Raw genomic sequence first — 24389 nt, 5'->3', positions numbered from 1 at the left:
CCCTGCAACCGCAAGAAATGCAAAACTTGCACCCACACCTCCCCCCTTACTTCCCTCCAAGGCCCCAAAGGATCCTTCCATATCCGCCACAAATTCATCTGCACCTCCACACACATCACTTATTGCATCTGCTGCACCCGATGTGGTCTCCTCTATATTGGGGAGACAGGCCGCTACTTGCAAACGTTTCAGAGAACACCTCTGGGACACCCGGACCAACCAACCCAACCACCCCGTGGCTCAACACTTCAACTCCCCCTCCCACTCCACCAAGGACATGCAGATCCTTGGACTCCTCCATCGCTAGACCATAGCAACACGACGGTTGGAGAAAGAACGCCTCATCTTCCGCCTAGGAACCCTCCAACCACAAGGGATGAACTCAGATTTCTCCAGTTTCCTCATTTCCCCTCCCCCCACCTTGTCTCAGTCAAATCCCTCGAACTCCGCACCGCCTTCCTAACCTGCAATCTTCTTCCTGACCTCTCCGCCCCCACCCCCACTCCTTCATATCCCCCTCACCTTGACCTCCCTCCACCTATCGCATTTCCAACGCCCCTCCCCCAAGTCCCTCCTCCCTACCTTTTATCTTAGCCTACTGGACACACTTTCCTCATTGCTGAAGAAGGGCTCATGCCTGAAACGTCAATTCTCCTGCTCCTTGGATGCTGCCTGACCTGCTGCGCTTTTCCAGCAACACATTTTCAGTAAAAATCACACAACACCAGATTATAGCCCAACAGGTTCATTTGGAAGCACTAGCTTTCGGAGAACTCCAAAAGTGGTCTAATCAAAGTCCCATACAGCAGCAACTTTATTCCTACTGGTCAGCAAGGGGATCTAGCTGATAGTGAGACAGGACTTTTGAACATTTTATTTAAATGAGGACCAGTGGGTAAAATCAGTACAGTCTCTATGCATCCAGCTTCATAACCTTTCCCTCTATTGTTACTACCATGCTGCCCAGTCACCAAGGCCATATTGGGGCCACATTGAGCTAAAATTTATACCTTCAGTATCATCCCATTTTTTGCAGTTTCAGGATTAATCCAATGTATTGCATACACTACCCACATCATTGTGGGTAAAAGGAGATTATTCTTGGAATTAAATAATGCTTTTATATAAATCTTACTTGTTCTTTCCTGTACGACCTCACTAAGTCCAGCAGGTAGACAGCAATGTGTTCCTGCTATTTGTAGAGCAGCAGCTTTTTTTGACCATATCCTTTGATGAGGAAACTGGCCAATAGTTGGGAGGGAAGAAGGCAAGGGAGCAAAAACAGCTCAGTTTCATTGTGCAGCTTGCAAGTAATCCTGAGATTAACTTTATTGCATTATGATAATGACAATTGTTGCCTGTAAAGACATCACCATTAAACATCTGAGCAGCAAAGTGAACAAAAGCAGGTCATGCATGACTCCTTGTAAAAATTCAAAGTTTTCTCTCCTCCTTTATCTGTGACTGCACAGAACCTAAATGATGTATGAGCATATATTTTTTACAACATGAACAAAGAATCACCAATGTTCCATGATAATAAACCTGAGCTGAACAAGTTGGACAGAACGACTTTGATTTTGGCTGTCTTTGTCATGAGGAAACAGGCTTGGGATAGGCATGGTTAAAATGAGACCAGTCACTTGTCTCGCTGATCCTGCTCCTATCCTGCTGAGCTCTGATTCATACTGATCCATTGAGCAGACAAATGGGCACTGACATTACATGCAAATTCAATATGTAGATCTGGTTCAACTGTTATCCTTGGGACTCAAACTATAATTAGAGGCAGAATGCAGTGGCTCAGTGGTTAACACTGCTGCCTCACAATGACAGGGGTCCACATTTGATTCCAGCCTCACGTGCGGTGCTTGCATGTTCTCCCTATGTCTGCGTGGGTTTCCGCTAAGTACTCTGGTTTCCTCCATAAGTCCAAACATTTGCAGGCTAGGTGGATTAACCATGGGAAATGCAGGATTACAGAGATAGAGTCAGGGGTCAGGTGTGGGTGGGATGCTCTTCAGAGGGTTAGTGTGGGCTGAATGGCCCCTTTCTGCCCTATAGGAATTCTATAATTAAGAAGAGGCCAGATTTGAAGTGGTAAAGGTGAAAAAGACATAGTAGTATTTATTTTAAGTTTCTTCACAGGCCAAAGGGAGCAGGATTAATCCTCCAGACTTCATATGGAAGTCTTGAGCTTCTTTTACACCTGGCAACACCAGTCTTCCTCAAAGAGCATCCTGAGATATGTCCTCCCGTTACTGTCTAACCTGACTGCTATAAACCAATAATCAGCTGAAGCTCTTTAATCTTTCTAATCAATAACTGGGACAACAACTTTCAGTCCTTTGCAAAATCTACCAAAATTATCAGCAAGGAAGGTGATCCAACAGCCAACATGCCTAGCATCAAGGTGTGAGTCACTCAAAACCAGCCGCGCTGAGCAGGACTTGCTATTAGTATGCATAACGTCAGAACATTGCAACTTGATTATGGCAGGAGATTCCCCAGAGGAACAATGGAAATGCTTCAAGAATGTCCTCAACGTATCACTGAAGAGATCTAACATATCACTGACTGATGGGAATGACTGATCAATCTAGTTAAAGTTTGTTCCAAAAGACAAAAAGACTTTGAAACGGTATTAGACCATTCGACCCATCGAGTCTGCTCCACCATTCGATCATGGCTGATGTGTTTCTCAATCCCATTCTCCTACCTTCTCCCCATAACCCTTGATCCCCTTACTCATCAAGAATCTATTTATCTCTATCTTAAATATGCTCAATGACATGGCCTCCACTGCCCTCTGCAGCAATGAATTCCATAAATTATCCCCTATCTTTGTATCATCTGCAAACTTAGTTACAATGCCATCAGTTCCTTAGTCCAGATTTTAACGTATAATGTGAATAATTGTGATCTCAACACATAACCCTGCGGAATTTCACTAGTTACCGGCTACAATACTGAAATAGCTCTCTTTATCCCCAATCTCTGCCTCCTGCCAGTCAACCAATCCTCTATCCATACCAGTACGTTATTCCTTATATATCATAAGCTCTTATTTAGCGGCGTCCAATGCAGCACCTTGTTAAAAGATACAAATCGCATCAAGAGACTTCATTGGGAACAACTTTGCAGATGACACAAAGATAGATTACTTACAGTGTGGAAACAGGCCCTTCGGCCCAACAAGTCCACACTGACTCGCCAAAGCGCAACCCACCCAGACCCATTCCCCTACATTTACCCCTTCACCTAACACTACGGGCAATTTAGTATGGCCAATTCACCTAATCTGCACATTTTTGGACTGTGGGAGGAAATCGGAGCACCCGGAGGAAACCCACGCAGACACGGGGAGAATGTACAAATGCCACATGGACAGACGCCTGAGGCGGGAATTGAACCCGGGTCTCTGGCGCTGTGAGGCAGCAGTGCTAACCACTCAACAATTCAAATAGATAGCGGGGGATGAGAAATACTGCGGAGGCAGGGAGACTGCAAAAAGATATGGACAAGCTAGGAGAGAGAGCAAAGAAGTGGGAAAATGTAAGGCTGTGACCTTTAGAATAGAGGCATAAACTATTTTCTAAATGGGGAAAGGCTTCAACAATCTGAAGCTTTAAAGGATTTAGGTGTTCCAGAGTCATAGAATCACAGAGATGTACAGCATGACACAGACACTTCGTTCCAACCCGTTCATGCTGACCAGATATCCCAACCCAATCTAATCCCACCTGCCAGCACCCGGCCCATATCCCTCCAAACCCTTCCTATTCAGATACCCATCCAGATGTCTTTTAAATGTTGCAATTGTACTAGCCTCCACCACTTCCTCTGGCAGCTCATTCCATACACGTCCCACCCTCTGTGTGAAAAAGTTGCTCTTTAGGTCTCTTTTATATCTTTCCCCTCTCAGCCTAAACCTAAGCCCTCTATTTCTGGACTCCCCTATTTCAGGATTCTCTGAAGGTGAATGCAGAGAAAGACAATGCATCACTGCACATGGACAAACCTCTCAACAATTCAAATAGATACAAAAAGCTGTGGGCACTGGACGTCTGCAAAACAAAACACAGAGAATGCTGAAGAAACTTAGGTCTGGCAACATCTGAGGAGAAAGTGTTAATGTTTGAAACTGTTTTGAATAATTCAGAAGAAGCCATTATGCCTCAAAATGTTAACACTGTTTATCTCTTCACAAGTGTTGCGAGACCCGCTGACTTTCACCAGCATTTTCTGTGTTGTCTCCCAACAATTCATCTAACTGCACTTCAAGCTGAGGTGAAAGCAAGTCATCTTTGATCATAAGAGATTGCCTCAGAAAAAGGACACTTTTTGCATTAAAGAAGTTAAAGAAAAGTAGTTTGTTGCTGCTGCTTATGTGAAATGACAATGTATCCCTCCGTATTAACTTATTTGAATCTTTGTGAAAAATATGTTCTGGCTCCTTTTCCTCCTCATGCTTAACTTCATAACGCTTAAGTCTGCATCTGCTATTTGAGCAGTTTTATTAAGTATTTGAGATCCAACTCCATTTAGTCTCCCAAAGTAATATTGCTAGATTCCATGGAACTTTCTGCAAGAACTCTTTATCTATGGCATGAACAATACACATATTAGCTCCACACTAGGGTAGAGCCACAGATGCCACTATTTAATCTCATGGGTTTAGCATCATCACCACATCATCAACATCCTCATTGTATGTCACTGCCCAAAATCCATGGGGACCATGGATGAATTTGCCAATGAACATTTCTAAACCGTTGTTAAAATTCATTCATGGGTCACCTCCATCCCAAAAGTAGAGTGGACAAAGTTAGTGTGAATCACAGTGATATGGACCAGAACAAACCCCTTCAAGATATATGAAGAAGATAGCCTAGACCCCAACTTTTCCTTACTTTTTAAAGGAGGTGTAAGGTGTTGTGTTCTGAATACTGTTTGATTGGTCAAACTACCAGGCTTGAAGCAAAATACACTTTATTCTTACAGTATTGTTAAAATACATGCAAAAGAAAGAAGAATTAGAACAACTTAACTCGATTGGAAAACTTACCAGAATTATAGATTATTTCACTACTAAACAGCAACTGTTCCAAAACAAAAACATCCCATAAACACACCCTTGGCAAAGGCAAATTCAGTAAAATAGATTGTCTCTAGAATCAGGAAGAGAGCCCAAGCTTTTAGTTGTACAAATTTCACATCCAGCTTCAAAACCCCAGTAACTGCCATAAGTTAAACTAAAATCCTAGTTCTGTGGGAGTTTGACCCCACCCCTTCCTGCTGCTTCTGTTGTTCCATCTTTTAAAAAAAGCTCAAGGCGTCACAAGCTCTTTATTGGCTAGGACAGACCACTTCGCTTCTCTGTCTCAACTTTTCTTCATTTAATAAAAGGACATTGTATTATTACACCAGGCTGCTTCTCTGTTACATTTGCTATTGAAAGGCCATAGTTTCAAACATGGGAGATAAGCAGCCTGTGATTTGAGGAATGGACAGAAGGCAAGAATGACAATGATGGATTGAAGGCCACAGAGTGGGAAGCTGGGCAACACAAGGTCAGAGGAAGTGAGGCTGGTGGAAGCAGGACTGGGTATTGACTTGGAACGTGAGGTTGCTGGGCTGGTGGGGAGCAAAATCATGGGCCTGGGAGACTTGGTGTGGAGGTGATGCAGAAGTGAGGCCACAAGGGGAAGAGAGGAGTAGGAAAGCAGTGAGTAGAGTTTCAAATGTGGGAAAGAGTTTGAAAGCAGGAAGGGGACTCTAAATGAGGAAAAGGGCTACGAAAGAGGCAGTTTTAAACCTTCCAAGAAAGGAATAATGTTTGTATGAATATCACAATGATAATGAACACTGTTAATTGAATAATTTAGTCCTGAACGGCTGAACTACTTTAAGATCTTCATTTATCTGTAATCATATCTCAAAGTATTTCATGTATTCTGATTTACCTGAAATGCTCTGACTGTGTTCAAGACAACCATTTAGCTGTGACCTCATTAGTCCACGGAAAACATGTCTATAGTGATGCCTTGTGTGTGAATCTGCATCAGTTATTTTGAACAACACAAATTCTGTGGCTATCCTATACTTGTTGTCTTGTGCCAATTTACTTACTATGGCACCTAGAAAATTAATGCTTCCCATTGTGACTTTAAGTTAAATGGAGCAGTGATGATATTTGAAGATATTGCTGAATTCTGCTTCTTTCCGAATTTAAATCCATATGTATGAACATAAATACAAAAGGTGTTGTTACTGTATGATTTCATTACCTAATAAGGGAGTTAGTGGCGAGACAAAAGTATCCTCTAAAAATCATAATAAACCCTTGAGAAAATCTCAATAGAGAAATAAAGAAATTTTCCCCTGTTACGTTTGCTTCTGATGTTAATTGCATTACTCTACATCTTCCTCAAAATCTTTGTTGCTATTTTAGTTACATTCTAAGCATCTCCCTACAATGTCTCGGGCTGGGGAAAATGTAATGAGGAAGGAGGAAATGGCAGCTGAGTTGAATAAACACTGTGTGTCAGGCTTCACCATAGAATACATTAATAGCAATCCAAAAATATTAAATAATCAAAGGCAATCAGGGCAGAGGAAATGAATACAATACTATCAATAGAGAAAAAAAATGTATTGGAGAAACCAAAGGGCTAAAAGCTGATAAGTTCCCTGGACCTGATGCATTGCATTCCAGGATATTAAAGGAAGGAGCCACAGAAATAATGTATGTTGGGCATCTTTTAAGAATCCTTAAATTGTGGAACCATCCTAGAGAATTGGAAAGGTGCCAATGTAACACTTTTATTCAAACTTGGATGAAAACAAAAAAAAAGGAATGTTAGGTCAATTAACTAAACATGTATTATTGGGAAAGTGTTACAGTCTATTAGAGAGGGTGTAATAGCAGAGAATTTAGAAATAAATAATATAATCAAGCAGAGTCAGCAAGACTTTATGAAGTGAAAAATCACACACATTTAGGAGGATTCTGAAAAAATATCAAGCAATGTGGATATGGAATTTGTGAATGTATTATTTTTAGATTTCTAAAAGGCATTTGCTATGATATCAGCCATAGGGTAACTTAATAAGTTCAGAGCCCCTGGTGTTGAAAGTAGTATTAATATGCATAGAGAACTGGCTAACTAAAAGAAGACAGCAAGATGGGATATGATTGCCATTTTCAGGATGTCACCCAGTAACTAACCAAGTGCTACATGGTTCAGTGCTGGGACCACAATTATTTATACACTATGTTAATGATTTGGATGAGTGAATGCGCTATAGCCAACTTTGTAGAAGACACAAAAATAGACAAGTGGTGAGGACACTAAGAGTCTGCAAGTGGGCAAATGGCAGGTGGAACATATTGTGGGAAAAAGACATATATACTTCAGTAGGAAGAATAGAGGAGCTGAATGTTATTTGAACGGAGAAAGACTGCAGAAAGCTGCAGCACAGAGGGATTTAGAGATCCTCATGCATAAATCACAAAAAAAAACTAGCATACAAGTTCATCAGATAATAGGGAAGTCAAATGGCCTTTATTTCAAAGAGAATGTTGTATAAAAATATGAAAGTTTTGTTAAAGTGATACACTAGATTAACTACACCTTTCTGTTGTAAATAATTTTGTTCCTTTTATCTCAGGAAATATATACTGGCATTGGAGGAGCCCAGAGAAGGTTCACTAAGTTTATCTTGTGTATAGAAGGATTTTCTTATGAGGATAGGGTGAGTAAGCTGAGCCTGTACTCAGTGGAGTTTAGAACAAAGAGAGGTGACCTTATTGTAACGTATAGGATTCTTAATAAGCTTGACAGGGTAGATGCTGAAAGACAGTTTCTCCTCGTAGGAGGCTGTAGAACCAGGTGGCACAATCTCAGAGTAAGGGATCAGCCATTTAAGACAAAAAGAAAATAGCATAGGAAATGGGAGCCCTGTAAACCATTAAGGCTCCCATCTGCAAGATCACCATTCTGTTAGATCATGGGTTTATCTGCCCGAGGCCTTAGCACCTATTCATGCCTATCCCTCTTAGCCCTCAACATGTCAATTTTTCAAAAATCTATCTGCCTCCTTTTTAAATACTATCAGTGATCTCGCCTGCGCAACTCTTCGGGGTAAAGAATTCCAGACATTCATCACTCTCTGAGAGAAGACATTCTTAGTTTTACACGAATGTCCCCTTGTTCTGTACCTAGGTCCCCTAGTTTGAGATTCCCTCACCAGTGGAATGTTAGGAGCACAGGAACAGGAGGAGGCTATTCAGCCGATTGAGCCTGCCTTGCAATTCAGTATGACTCTGGCTGATCAAACACTTTAATGCCTTTTACCCACACCATAACCCTGTATGTCACAGGAAATCAGAAATCTGTCAATTTCAGCCCACTGTGATAAAGAAGTCCAAAGTCTCACAGCTCGCATCTTGGATTTAAATGGCACTCTCTCATTTTTGAATTGTGCCCCCAGGTTTTGGACTCACCTACCAGGGAAAATATCTTATCTGTTTCCACCCTGTCTTTTCCTTGAAGTATTTCATAAGTTTCAATGAGGACATCTCTCATTCTTCAAAACTCTCAATAATACAGGCCAAGCTTTCCCTTTTCATAGAACAGTCTCACAATCTCAGGAAAATGTCTTTATTGCACATATTCTATGGCGGTAACATCTTTCCTGAGAGAAGCCGACCAAAATTGTACAACAGTTCTCCAGCTGCAGCCTAACCAAACTACCGTACAATTGGTGCAAAGCTTCACTAAACCTCTTACAATAAGGGTGAATATTCCACGATCTTTCCCAGTAGCTTGCTGAACCTGCCTTCAGTGACAAAACAGCATTAATATCTTCCAACCTCTTACTGCTTAAGAAATACTCCACACATCTCTTTCTCTGACCAAACCAAGTAACCACACGTTTTCCATGTTATCTTACATCTGCCATATTCTTGCCCATTCACTCATTCTGTCTAATTCTTATTAAAACAGCTTTACATCAGTCTCACAATGCACATTCCCATTTCTCTTTGTATCAGCGATAATTTTGTAAATGTACACTTGGTCCCCAACTCCAAATCATTGGCATGTGAACAACAAGGGCCCAAGTATTGACCTTTCTGGTATCCACCACTTGTCACAGCCTGCCAATGCAATAATGACCTGTTTATTCTCATAGTTTTCCAGCTGTTAGCTAATCATTAATCCGCCGATGCATTGTCTTGTCTCAATTTTTCCAACCAACCTCTGGTGGGGATTTTATCAAAAGTATTCTGAAAATCTAAGCATAATTCCTCTATTGACTCTCCACAATCAATTTTGTTATTAAAATCTTCAAAATATTCCAACACAAATATCAAACATGACTTCCCATGTGCATATCTATGCTGCCTATGCCCAGTCCGATCATTACAACATCGTCCGATCATTACAACAGGCCCTTCGGCACAACATCGTGGGCCGAAGGGCCTGTTCTGTGCTGTATTGTTCTATGTTCTATGTTCTATGTTCTATTACCAACCAGGTGTCTACTTATCCCATTCTTTGTTTTAGATTCTAGCATTTTCCCTGCTCCTGATGTAAGGTTAACAGATCTGTGGTTCCCTGTTTTCTCTTTTGCTCCCATCTGAAATAGTGGGGTGATGTTTGCTATCTTACATTCTGCAGGGATCATTCAGAATCTATAAAATTTTGGAATCTATGGAATTTTTGCATCAATTATCTTTATTGCCACCTCCTTCAACACCATAGAATGTAATCCATCAGGTCTTGAAGACTCATCAACTTTTAGCCTAACTTCCAGTATAATCTTCTTACTAATGCTAATTTCCTTCAACTGCTGATAAATACCATATTATTTTCTTAGCTCTTTAAAACACATGGATTGCAACTAGTAATCATTTCCTGTAAACAGTATATTTGCTCAGGTCCCTATCCTTCTGCAAACCTTTGAAATTGTACCCCTTACTTTATATCTGACCATTTTATTCATAACGAATTTCATTGCCTTACTCTTTGCATTGAACTTTATCTACCTCTCTCTGCACCGTCCACCAGCTTGTCTATGTCCTTTTGATGTTTTATCCTGTCCTTTTTACAGTTACGATATTTGTAGATTTTGTATAATGCAAAGCATTGACATTTTCCTCTGCACATCATGATCCAAATATTTTATTAGATTCCCAACAATATGGAAACAGGCCCTTTGGCCCAACAAGTCCCCACCGACCCTCTGAAGAGTAACCCACACAGACCCATTCCTCTACCCTATATTTACCCCTGACTAATGCACCGAAACTCTATGGGCAATTTAGAATGGCCATTTCCATTGACCTGCATATCTTTGGATCATTAATATATATCTGAAAAAGCAAGAATTCTAACCTTACCTCTTGGGGAACAGACTGAAAAGTACCCATTGGCCATTACTCTGTTTCCTATCAATCAGCCACCAGTTTTATATCCATATTGTCATTGTCCTTTTTATTCCATGAGCTATAACTTATTTCACAAGTCTGATGTTTGGCACTATGCTGAACACCTTCTGGAAGTCAACACGCACTACATCAACATCATCATTCTCATCGAGCTTTTGTTACCTCTTCAAAAAAACTCCAACAAGTTAGTTAAATTTCCCCTTTAGAAATCTGTGCTGACTCTTCGAATTAACCTAGAAGCTTCCCCACCACTGAAATTAAACTGCAATTGCTGGACTTGTTCTCCCAATTTTATTTTGAATAAAAGCATGATGTTTGCAATTCTCTAATGTTATGGCAGCTCCTCCCAGTCTAGCACAGACTGTATGATAATGGCCAATATCTCGGCATCTTCCACTCTCATGTCCTTCAACATCCTTAGATATATCTCATCCAGTCCCAGTAACTTGTCACCTTTCAGTGCCAACAGTCTATCTAACACTTTCTTATCAATTTTGAGCCTTGTCGTGTCACAGTTTCCTCCTGACACTATGGCTTGGGTATCATTTGCTTCCTTGGTAAAGACAGATGCAGAGCCTTCATTCAAAACCAGGCCATGAGAATCCCCTTCTGGATCCCAAATCGAGACTTTTCCTTCATTTACAATTCTTTTATTCTTTTATTTCAATGTTTCTATAGGATATGGGGGGGGAGGTGCGAACACGTCATTGAGCTGGATGATCAGCCATGATCATAATGAATGGTGCATCAGGCTGTAAGGGCTGAAGAGCCTACTTTTGCTCCTGTTTTCTACATTTATACATTTCTACTTGCATACCTACAGAGGATTTTGGGATCATGTTTAAGTTAGCATTCAGCGTATCTCAATATTCCTCTTAGCTTCTTCACTCTGTCTTTTCCCTTCCCCAGTGAGTTTACAGTCTCCTCAATATCCTCAATCACATTTTCTATCTGATACTAGTTATTCTTCTCTATCTCAATTTCCACCTCATTTATCGTTCAGGAATCTCTGTTTGTCTTACTTGTTTATTTCCCCTTTTGCGGGCATATACCTCGACTGTACTGGAGCCATCTTCTCTTTGAAGGTGGCTCATTCTTACAGTTTTCCTGCCAAACCTTTCTTTCAGCCTATCAGCCTATCCAGCCTATCCAGTCTATCCTGTCTATCCAGCCTATCAGCCTATCCAGTCTATCCAGCCTATCCAGCCTATCCAGCCTATCCAGTCTATCCAGCCTATCCAGTCTATCCAGCCTATCCAGCCTATCCAGTCTATCCAGTCTATCCAGCCTATCCAGTCTATCCTGTCTATCCAGCCTATCAGCCTATCCAGTCTATCCAGCCTATCCAGTCTATCCAGCCTATCCAGCCTATCCAGTCTATCCAGTCTATCCAGACTATCCAGCCTATCCAGCCTATCCAGCCTATCCAGCCTATCCAGCCTATCCAGTCTATCCAGCCTATCCAGTCTATCCAGCCTATCCAGTCTATCCAGTCTATCCAGTCTATCCAGTCTATCCAGTCTATCCAGCCTATCCAGTCTATCCAGCCTATCCAGCCTATCCAGCCTATCCAGTCTATCCAGTCTATCCAGCCTATCCAGTCTATCCAGCCTATCCAGCCTATCCAGTCTATCCAGTCTATCCAGTCTATCCAGTCTATCCAGCCTATCCAGCCTATCCAGTCTATCCAGTCTATCCAGTCTATCCAGTCTATCCAGTCTATCCAGCCTATCCAGTCTATCCAGCCTATCCAGCCTATCCAGTCTATCCTGTCTATCCAGTCTATCCAGCCTATCCAGCCTATCCAGTCTATCCAGTCTATCCTGTCTATCCAGTCTATCCAGTCTATCCAGTCTATCCAGTCTATCCAGCCTATCCAGTCTATCCAGTCTATCCAGCCTATCCAGTCTATCCAGTCTATCCAGCCTATCCAGTCTATCCAGTCTATCCAGTCTATCCAGTCTATCCAGTCTATCCAGCCTATCCAGCCTATCCAGTCTATCCAGCCTATCCTGTCTATCCAGTCTATCCAGTCTATCCAGTCTATCCAGTCTATCCAGTCTATCCAGTCTATCCAGCCTATCCAGTCTATCCAGTCTATCCAGCCTATCCAGCCTATCCAGTCTATCCAGCCTATCCTGTCTATCCAGTCTATCCAGTCTATCCAGCCTATCCAGCCTATCCAGCCTATCCAGTCTATCCAGTCTATCCAGACTATCCAGACTATCCAGTCTATCCAGCCTATCCAGTCTATCCAGTCTATCCAGCCTATCCAGTCTATCCAGTCTATCCAGCCTATCCAGTCTATCCAGTCTATCCAGTCTATCCAGTCTATCCAGCCTATCCAGTCTATCCAGTCTATCCAGCCTATCCAGTCTATCCAGCCTATCCAGCCTATCCAGTCTATCCAGACTATCCAGTCTATCCAGCCTATCCAGTCTATCCAGCCTATCCTGTCTATCCAGTCTATCCAGTCTATCCAGACTATCCAGTCTATCCAGCCTATCCTGTCTATCCAGTCTATCCAGCCTATCCAGCCTATCCAGTCTATCCAGTCTATCCAGCCTATCCAGTCTATCCAGCCTATCCTGTCTATCCAGTCTATCCTGTCTATCCAGTCTATCCAGTCTATCCAGCCTATCCAGTCTATCCAGCCTATCCTGTCTATCCAGTCTATCCAGTCTATCCAGCCTATCCAGTCTATCCAGTCTATCCAGTCTATCCAGACTATCCAGACTATCCAGTCTATCCAGTCTATCCAGTCTATCCAGACTATCAAGCCTATCCAGCCTATCCAGTCTATCCAGTCTATCCAGCCTATCCAGTCTATCCAGCCTATCCTGTCTATCCAGTCTATCCAGTCTATCCAGACTATCCAGTCTATCCAGCCTATCCAGTCTATCCAGCCTATCCTGTCTATCCAGTCTATCCAGCCTATCCAGTCTAACCAGTCTATCCAGCCTATCCAGCCTATCCAGTCTATCCAGTCTATCCTGTCTATCCAGTCTATCCAGTCTATCCAGTCTATCCTGTCTATCCAGCCTATCCAGTCTATCCAGTCTATCCAGCCTATCCAGTCTATCCAGCCTATCCTGTCTATCCAGTCTATCCAGCCTATCCAGTCTATCCAGCCTATCCTGTCTATCCAGTCTATCCAGCCTATCCAGTCTATCCAGCCTATCCTGTCTATCCAGTCTATCCAGCCTATCCAGTCTATCCAGCCTATCCTGTCTATCCAGCCTATCCAGCCTATCCAGTCTATCCAGCCTATCCAGCCTATCCAGCCTATCCAGTCTATCCAGTCTATCCAGCCTATCCAGTCTATCCAGCCTATCCAGTCTATCCAGTCTATCCAGCCTATCCAGCCTATCCAGCCTATCCAGCCTATCCAGTCTATCCAGCCTATCCAGCCTATCCAGCCTATCCAGTCTATCCAGTCTATCCAGCCTATCCAGTCTATCCAGCCTATCCAGTCTATCCAGTCTATCCAGTCTATCCAGTCTATCCAGTCTATCCAGTCTATCCAGCCTATCCAGTCTATCCAGTCTATCCAGCCTATCCAGTCTATCCAGTCTATCCAGTCTATCCAGTCTATCCAGTCTATCCAGCCTATCCAGTCTATCCAGCCTATCCAGTCTATCCAGTCTATCCAGTCTATCCAGTCTATCCAGTCTATCCAGTCTATCCAGCCTATCCAGCCTATCCAGCCTATCCAGTCTATCCAGTCTATCCAGTCTATCCAGACTATCCAGACTATCCAGTCTATCCAGCCTATCCAGTCTATCCAGTCTATCCAGCCTATCCAGCCTATCCAGTCTATCCAGCCTATCCAGTCTATCCAGTCTATCCAGACTATCCAGACTATCCAGTCTATCCAGCCTATCCAGCCTATCCAGCCTATCCAGTCTATCCAGTCTATCCAGTCTATCCAGACTATCCAGACTATCCAGTCTATCCAGTCTATCCAGCCTATCCAGTCTATCCAGTCTATCCAGTCTATCCAGCCTATCCAGCCTATCCAGCCTATCCAGTCTATCCAGCCTATCCAGCCTATCCAGTCTATCCAGCCTATCCAGTCTATCCAGTCTATCCAGTCTATCCAGCCTATCCAGTCTATCCAGCCTATCCAGTCTATCCAGCCTATCCAGCCTATCCAGTCTATCCAGTCTATCCAGTCTATCCAGTCTATCCTGTCTATCCAGTCTATCCAGTCTATCCAGTCTATCCAGTCTATCCTGTCTATCCAGCCTATCCAGCCTATCCAGACTATCCAGCCTATCCAGCCTATCCAGCCTATCCAGTCTATCCAGTCTATCCAGTCTATCCAGTCTATCCTGTCTATCCAGTCTATCCAGCCTATCCAGCCTATCCAGCCTATCCAGTCTATCCTGTCTATCCAGCCTATCCTGTCTATCCAGTCTATCCAGTCTATCCAGTCTATCCAGTCTATCCAGTCTATCCAGTCTATCCAGTCTATACTGTCTATCCAGTCTATCCAGTCTATCCAGTCTATCCAGTCTATCCTGTCTATCCAGTCTATCCAGTCTATCCAGACTATCCAGCCTATCCAGCCTATCCAGTCTATCCTGTCTATCCAGTCTATCCAGTCTATCCTGTCTATCCAGTCTATCCAGCCTATCCAGCCTATCCAGCCTATCCAGCCTATCCAGCCTATCCAGTCTATCCTGTCTATCCAGTCTATCCAGTCTATCCAGACTATCCAGTCTATCCAGCCTATCCAGTCTATCCAGACTATCCAGTCTATCCAGCCTATCCAGCCTATCCAGCCTATCCAGTCTATCCTGTCTATCCAGTCTATCCAGTCTATCCAGACTATCCAGTCTATCCAGCCTATCCAGTCTATCCAGCCTATCCAGCCTATCCAGCCTATCCAGTCTATCCAGCCTATCCAGCCTATCCAGCCTATCCAGTCTATCCAGTCTATCCTGTCTATCCAGTCTATCCAGTCTATCCAGACTATCCAGCCTATCCAGTCTATCCAGTCTATCCAGTCTATCCTGTCTATCCAGCCTATCCAGCCTATCCAGCCTATCCAGCCTATCCAGTCTATCCAGTCTATCCAGTCTATCCAGTCTATCCTGTCTATCCAGTCTATCCAGTCTATCCAGCCAATCCAGTCTATCCAGTCTATCCAGTCTATCCAGCCAATCCAGCCAATCCAGCCTATCCAGTCTATCCAGCCTATCCAGTCTATCCAGCCTATCCAGCCTATCCAGTCTATCCAGTCTATCCAGTCTATCCAGCCAATCCAGCCTATCCAGTCTATCCAGTCTATCCAGCCTATCCAGTCTATCCAGCCTATCCAGTCTATCCAGCCTATCCAGCCTATCCAGCCTATCCTGCCTATCCAGCCTATCCAGTCTATCCAGCCTATCCTGCCTATCCAGCCTATCCAGCCTATCCTGCCTATCCAGCCTATCCAGTCTATCCAGCCTATCCAGTCTATCCTGCCTATCCAGCCTATCCAGTCTATCCAGCCTATCCAGCCTATCCTGCCTATCCAGCCTATCCAGTCTATCCAGCCTATCCTGCCTATCCAGCCTATCCAGTCTATCCATTCTATCCAGTCTATCCAGCCTATCCAGTCTATCCAGTCTATCCTGCCTATCCAGCCTATCCAGTCTATCCTGTCTATCCAGTCTATCCAGTCTATCCAGCCTATCCAGTCTATCCAGTCTATCCAGTCTATCCAGTCTATCCAGCCTATCCAGTCTATCCAGTCTATCCTGCCTATCCAGTCTATCCTGTCTATCCAGTCTATCCTGTCTATCCAGTCTATCCAGTCTATCCAGTCTATCCAGTCTATCCAGTCTATCCAGCCTATCCAGCCTATCCAGTCTATCCTGCCTATCCAGCCTATCCAGTCTATCCTGTCTATCCAGTCTATCCTGTCTATCCAGTCTATCCTGTCTATCCAGTCTATCCAGTCTATCCAGCCTATCCAGCCTATCCAGTCTATCCTGTCTATCCAGTCTATCCTGTCTATCCAGTCTATCCAGTCTATCCAGCCTATCCAGTCTATCCTGTCTATCCAGTCTATCCAGCCTATCCAGTCTATCCAGCCTATCCAGTCTATCCAGTCTATCCAGTCTATCCTGCCTATCCAGTCTATCCAGTCTATCCTGCCTATCCAGCCTATCCAGTCTATCCTGTCTATCCAGTCTATCCTGTCTATCCAGCCTATCCAGTCTATCCAGTCTATCCAGTCTATCCTGCCTATCCAGTCTATCCAGTCTATCCTGCCTATCCAGCCTATCCAGTCTATCCTGTCTATCCAGTCTATCCTGTCTATCCAGTCTATCCAGTCTATCCAGCCTATCCAGTCTATCCTGTCTATCCAGTCTATCCAGCCTATCCAGTCTATCCAGCCTATCCAGTCTATCCAGTCTATCCAGTCTATCCTGCCTATCCAGTCTATCCAGTCTATCCTGCCTATCCAGCCTATCCTGTCTATCCAGTCTATCCAGTCTATCCAGCCTATCCAGCCTATCCAGTCTATCCAGTCTATCATGCCTATCCAGTCTATCCAGCCTATCCAGCCTATCCAGTCTATCCTGTCTATCCAGTCTATCCTGTCTATCCAGTCTATCCAGTCTATCCAGCCTATCCAGTCTATCCTGTCTATCCAGTCTATCCAGCCTATCCAGTCTATCCAGCCTATCCAGTCTATCCAGTCTATCCAGTCTATCCTGCCTATCCAGTCTATCCAGTCTATCCAGCCTATCCAGTCTATCCTGTCTATCCAGTCTATCCAGCCTATCCAGTCTATCCAGCCTATCCAGTCTATCCAGTCTATCCAGTCTATCCTGCCTATCCAGTCTATCCAGTCTATCCTGCCTATCCAGCCTATCCAGTCTATCCTGTCTATCCAGTCTATCCTGTCTATCCAGCCTATCCAGTCTATCCAGTCTATCCAGTCTATCCTGCCTATCCAGTCTATCCAGTCTATCCTGCCTATCCAGCCTATCCAGTCTATCCTGTCTATCCAGTCTATCCTGTCTATCCAGTCTATCCAGTCTATCCAGCCTATCCAGTCTATCCTGCCTATCCAGTCTATCCAGCCTATCCAGCCTATCCAGTCTATCCAGTCTATCCAGTCTATCCAGTCTATCCTGCCTATCCAGTCTATCCAGCCTATCCAGTCTATCCAGTCTATCCAGCCTATCCAGTCTATCCAGCCTATCCAGCCTATCCAGTCTATCCAGTCTATCCAGTCTATCCAGTCTATCCTGCCTATCCAGTCTATCCTGCCTATCCAGTCTATCCAGTCTATCCAGCCTATCCAGTCTATCCTGCCTATCCAGCATATCCAGTCTATTCAGTCTATCCAGTATATCCAGTCTATCCAGTCTATCCAGCCTATCCAGCCTATCCAGTCTATCCAGTCTATCCAGTCTATCCAGCCTATCCAGCCTATCCAGTCTATCCAGTCTATCCAGCCTATCCAGCCTATCCAGTCTATCCAGCCTATCCAGTCTATCCTGCCTATCCAGCCTATCCAGTCTATCCAGCCTATCCAGCCTATCCAGTCTATCCAGTCTATCCAGTCTATCCAGTCTATCCAGTCTATCCAGCCTATCCAGTCTATCCAGTCTATCCAGTCTATCCAGTCTATCCAGCCTATCCAGTCTATCCAGTCTATCCAGCCTATCCAGTCTATCCAGTCTATCCAGCCTATCCAGTCTATCCAGTCTATCCAGTCTATCCAGTCTATCCAGCCTATCCAGCCTATCCAGTCTATCCAGTCTATCCAGTCTATCCAGTCTATCCAGCCTATCCAGCCTATCCAGTCTATCCAGTCTATCTAGTATATCCAGTATATCCAGCCTATCCAGCCTATCCAGTCTATCCAGTCTATCCAGTCTATCCAGCCTATCCAGTCTATCCAGCCTATCCAGCCTATCCAGCCTATCCAGTCTATCCAGCCTATCCAGTCTATCCAGTCTATCCAGTCTATCCAGTCTATCCAGCCTATCCAGCCTATCCAGTCTATCCAGTCTATCCAGCCTATCCAGTCTATCCAGTCTATCCAGCCTATCCAGCCTATCCAGTCTATCCAGTCTATCCAGTCTAACCAGTCTATCTAGTATATCCAGTATATCCAGCCTATCCAGCCTATCCAGTCTATCCAGCCTATCCAGTCTATCCAGCCTATCCAGCCTATCCAGTCTATCCAGTCTATCCAGTCTATCCAGTCTATCCAGTCTATCTAGTATATCCAGTATATCCAGCCTATCCAGCCTATCCAGTCTATCCAGCCTATCCAGTCTATCCAGTCTATCCAGTCTATCCAGTCTATCCAGCCTATCCAGCCTATCCAGCCTATCCAGTCTATCCAGTCTATCCAGTCTATCCAGTCTATCCAGTCTATCTAGTATATCCAGTATATCCAGCCTATCCAGCCTATCCAGCCTATCCAGTCTATCCAGCCTATCCAGCCTATCCAGCCTATCCAGTCTATCCAGTCTATCCAGTCTATCCAGTCTATCCAGTCTATCCAGTCTATCCAGCCTATCCAGTCTATCCAGTCTATCCAGCCTATCCAGCCTATCCAGCCTATCCAGTCTATCCAGTCTATCCAGTCTATCCAGCCTATCCAGCCTATCCAGTCTATCCAGCCTATCCAGTCTATCCAGTCTATCCAGCCTATCCAGTCTATCCAGTCTATCCAGCCTATCCAGCCTATCCAGTCTATCCAGTCTATCCAGTCTATCCAGTCTATCCAGCCTATCCAGCCTATCCAGTCTATCCAGCCTATCCAGCCTATCCAGCCTATCCAGCCTATCCAGCCTATCCAGCCTATCCAGTCTATCCAGCCTATCCAGTCTATCCAGCCTATCCAGCCTATCCAGTCTATCCAGTCTATCCAGCCTATCCAGTCTATCCAGTCTATCCTGTCTATCCAGCCTATCCAGTCTATCCAGCCTATCCAGCCTATCCAGTCTATCCAGTCTATCCAGTCTATCCAGCCTATCCAGTCTATCCAGTCTATCCAGTCTATCCAGCCTATCCAGTCTATCCAGCCTATCCAGCCTATCCAGTCTATCCTGTCTATCCAGTCTATCCAGTCTATCCAGTCTATCCAGCCTATCCAGTCTATCCAGCCTATCCAGTCTATCCAGCCTATCCAGTCTATCCAGCCTATCCAGCCTATCCAGTCTATCCAGTCTATCCAGTCTATCCAGTCTATCCAGTCTATCCAGTCTATCCAGTCTATCCAGCCTATCCAGCCTATCCAGCCTATCCAGTCTATCCTGTCTATCCAGTCTATCCAGTCTATCCAGTCTATCCAGCCTATCCAGTCTATCCAGCCTATCCAGTCTATCCAGCCTATCCAGTCTATCCAGCCTATCCAGCCTATCCAGTCTATCCAGCCTATCCAGCCTATCCAGTCTATCCAGTCTATCCAGCCTATCCAGCCTATCCAGTCTATCCTGTCTATCCAGTCTATCCAGTCTATCCAGTCTATCCAGCCTATCCAGCCTATCCAGTCTATCCAGCCTATCCAGCCTATCCAGCCTATCCAGCCTATCCAGTCTATCCAGTCTATCCAGTCTATCCAGTCTATCCAGTCTATCCAGTCTATCCAGCCTATCCAGTCTATCCAGCCTATCCAGTCTATCCAGCCTATCCAGCCTATCCAGTCTATCCAGCCTATCCAGCCTATCCAGCCTATCCAGTCTATCCAGTCTATCCAGTCTATCCTGTCTATCCAGCCTATCCAGTCTATCCAGCCTATCCAGCCTATCCAGCCTATCCAGCCTATCCAGCCTATCCAGTCTATCCAGTCTATCCAGCCTATCCAGTCTATCCAGACTATCCAGCCTATCCAGTCTATCCAGTCTATCCAGTCTATCCAGTCTATCCAGCCTATCCAGTCTATCCAGCCTATCCAGCCTATCCAGCCTATCCAGCCTATCCAGTCTATCCAGTCTATCCAGTCTATCCAGCCTATCCAGTCTATCCAGTCTATCCAGCCTATCCAGCCTATCCAGTCTATCCAGCCTATCCAGTCTATCCAGTCTATCCAGCCTATCCAGCCTATCCAGCCTATCCAGCCTATCCAGTCTATCCAGTCTATCCAGTCTATCCAGCCTATCCAGTCTATCCAGTCTATCCAGTCTATCCAGTCTATCCAGCCTATCCAGTCTATCCTGTCTATCCAGCCTATCCAGTCTATCCAGTCTATCCAGCCTATCCAGTCTATCCAGCCTATCCAGCCTATCCAGTCTATCCAGTCTATCCAGCCTATCCAGTCTATCCAGTCTATCCAGCCTATCCAGTCTATCCAGCCTATCCAGTCTATCCAGTCTATCCAGCCTATCCAGCCTATCCAGTCTATCCAGTCTATCCAGTCTATCCAGCCTATCCAGTCTATCCAGTCTATCCAGCCTATCCAGTCTATCCAGCCTATCCAGCCTATCCAGTCTATCCAGTCTATCCAGCCTATCCAGTCTATCCAGTCTATCCAGCCTATCCAGTCTATCCAGTCTATCCAGTCTATCCAGTCTATCCAGTCTATCCAGCCTATCCAGTCTATCCAGTCTATCCAGTCTATCCAGCCTATCCAGTCTATCCAGTCTATCCAGCCTATCCAGCCTATCCAGTCTATCCAGTCTATCCAGTCTATCCAGTCTATCCAGCCTATCCAGTCTATCCTGTCTATCCAGTCTATCCAGTCTATCCAGTCTATCCAGCCTATCCAGTCTATCCAGTCTATCCAGCCTATCCAGTCTATCCAGTCTATCCAGTCTATCCAGTCTATCCAGTCTATCCAGCCTATCCAGTCTATCCAGTCTATCCAGCCTATCCAGTCTATCCAGTCTATCCAGCCTATCCAGTCTATCCAGTCTATCCAGTCTATCCAGCCTATCCAGTCTATCCAGTCTATCCAGTCTATCCAGCCTATCCAGTCTATCCAGTCTATCCAGTCTATCCAGTCTATCCAGCCTATCCAGCCTATCCAGTCTATCCAGTCTATCCAGTCTATCCAGCCTATCCAGTCTATCCAGTCTATCCTGTCTATCCAGTCTATCCAGCCTATCCAGCCTATCCTGTCTATCCAGTCTATCCTGTCTATCCAGCCTATCCAGTCTATCCAGTCTATCCAGTCTATCCAGCCTATCCAGTCTATCCTGTCTATCCAGCCTATCCAGTCTATCCAGTCTATCCAGCCTATCCAGTCTATCCTGTCTATCCAGTCTATCCAGTCTATCCAGTCTATCCAGCCTATCCAGTCTATCCTGTCCATCCAGCCTATCCAGTCTATCCAGCCTATCCAGTCTATCCAGTCTATCCAGTCTATCCAGCCTATCCAGCCTATCCAGTCTATCCAGTCTATCCAGCCTATCCAGTCTATCCTGTCTATCCAGTCTATCCTGTCTATCCAGTCTATCCAGCCTATCCAGTCTATCCAGCCTATCCAGCCTATCCAGTCTATCCAGTCTATCCAGCCTATCCAGTCTATCCAGCCTATCCAGCCTATCCAGCCTATCCAGTCTATCCAGCCTATCCAGCCTATCCAGCCTATCCAGTCTATCCAGCCTATCCAGCCTATCCAGCCTATCCAGCCTATCCAGCCTATCCAGTCTATCCAGCCTATCCAGCCTATCCAGTCTATCCAGTCTATCCAGCCTATCCAGTCTATCCAGTCTATCCAGCCTATCCAGTCTATCCTGTCTATCCAGTCTATCCTGTCTATCCAGTCTATCCAGCCTATCCAGTCTATCCAGTCTATCCAGCCTATCCAGTCTATCCAGCCTATCCAGCCTATCCAGTCTATCCAGTCTATCCAGCCTATCCAGTCTACCCAGTCTATCCAGCCTATCCAGTCTATCCAGCCTATCCAGCCTATCCAGCCTATCCAGTCTATCCAGCCTATCCAGTCTATCCTGTCTATCCAGTCTATCCAGCCTATCCAGTCTATCCAGCCTATCCAGTCTATCCAGTCTATCCAGTCTATCCAGTCTATCCAGCCTATCCAGCCTATCCAGCCTATCCAGCCTATCCAGTCTATCCAGACTATCCAGCCTATCCAGTCTATCCAGTCTATCCAGTCTATCCAGCCTATCCAGTCTATCCAGTCTATCCAGTCTATCCAGCCTATCCAATCTATCCAGCCTATCCAGCCTATCCAGCCTATCCAGTCTATCCAGCCTATCCAGCCTATCCAGCCTATCCAGTCTATCCAGCCTATCCAGCCTATCCAGCCTATCCAGTCTATCCAGACTATCCAGCCTATCCAGTCTATCCAGTCTATCCAGTCTATCCAGCCTATCCAGTCTATCCTGTCTATCCAGCCTATCCAGCCTATCCAGTCTATCCTGTCTATCCAGTCTATCCAGCCTATCCAGTCTATCCAGCCTATCCAGCCTATCCAGTCTATCCAGTCTATCCAGTCTATCCAGTCTATCCTGTCTATCCAGCCTATCCAGTCTATCCAGCCTATCCAGCATATCCAGTCTATCCAGCCTATCCAGTCTATCCAGCCTATCCAGCCTATCCAGCCTATCCAGCCTATCCAGCCTATCCAGTCTATCCTGTCTATCCAGCCTATCCAGCCTATCCAGTCTATCCTGTCTATCCAGTCTATCCAGCCTATCCAGTCTATCCTGTCTATCCAGTCTATCCTGTCTATCCAGCCTATCCAGTCTATCCAGTCTATCCAGCCTATCCAGTCTATCCAGTCTATCCAGTCTATCCAGCCTATCCAGTCTATCCAGTCTATCCAGTCTATCCAGCCTATCCAGTCTATCCAGTCTATCCAGCCTATCCAGTCTATCCAGCCTATCCAGTCTATCCAGTCTATCCAGTCTATCCAGCCTATCCAGTCTATCCAGTCTATCCAGTCTATCCAGCCTATCCAGTCTATCCAGTCTATCCAGTCTATCCAGCCTATCCAGTCTATCCAGTCTATCCAGCCTATCCAGTCTATCCAGTCTATCCAGCGTATCCAGTCTATCCAGCCTATCCAGTCTATCCAGCCTATCCAGTCTATCCAGCCTATCCAGTCTATCCAGTCTATCCAGCCTATCCAGTCTATCCAGTCTATCCAGTCTATCCAGTCTATCCAGCCTATCCAGCCTATCCAGTCTATCCAGCCTATCCAGCCTATCCAGTCTATCCAGCCTATCCAGCCTATCCAGCCTATCCAGTCTATCCAGCCTATCCAGTCTATCCAGTCTATCCAGTCTATCCAGTCTATCCAGCCTATCCAGCCTATCCAGTCTATCCAGCCTATCCAGCGTATCCAGTCTATCCAGCCTATCCAGTCTATCCAGCCTATCCAGTCTATCCAGCCTATCCAGTCTATCCAGTCTATCCAGCCTATCCAGTCTATCCAGTCTATCCAGTCTATCCAGTCTATCCTGTCTATCCAGTCTATCCTGTCTATCCAGCCTATCCAGTCTATCCAGTCTATCCAGTCTATCCAGTCTATCCAGTCTATCTAGTCTATCCAGCCTATCCAGTCTATCCAGTCTATCCAGTCTATCCAGCCTATCCAGTCTATCCAGTCTATCCAGCCTATCCAGTCTATCCAGCCTATCCAGTCTATCCAGCCTATCCAGTCTATCCAGCCTATCCAGCCTATCCAGTCTATCCAGCCTATCCAGTCTATCCAGCCTATCCAGTCTATCCAGTCTATCCAGCCTATCCAGTCTATCCAGTCTATCCAGTCTATCCAGCCTATCCAGCCTATCCAGTCTATCCAGCCTATCCAGTCTATCCAGCCTATCCAGCCTATCCAGCCTATCCAGTCTATCCAGCCTATCCTGCCTATCCAGTCTATCCAGCCTATCCAGCCTATCCAGCCTATCCAGTCTATCCAGTCTATCCAGCCTATCCAGTCTATCCTGTCTATCCAGTCTATCCAGCCTATCCAGTCTATCCAGTCTATCCTGTCTATCCAGCC

This window comes from Chiloscyllium plagiosum, unplaced genomic scaffold (assembly GCF_037043375.1).
Source record: "Chiloscyllium plagiosum isolate Xiang-an unplaced genomic scaffold, Cpla_swu_hap1 HiC_scaffold_36, whole genome shotgun sequence".
NCBI classification, from domain to species: domain Eukaryota; kingdom Metazoa; phylum Chordata; class Chondrichthyes; order Orectolobiformes; family Hemiscylliidae; genus Chiloscyllium; species Chiloscyllium plagiosum.
The sequence above is the reverse complement of the archived record's forward strand: the minus strand, read 5'-3'. Positions refer to the sequence as shown.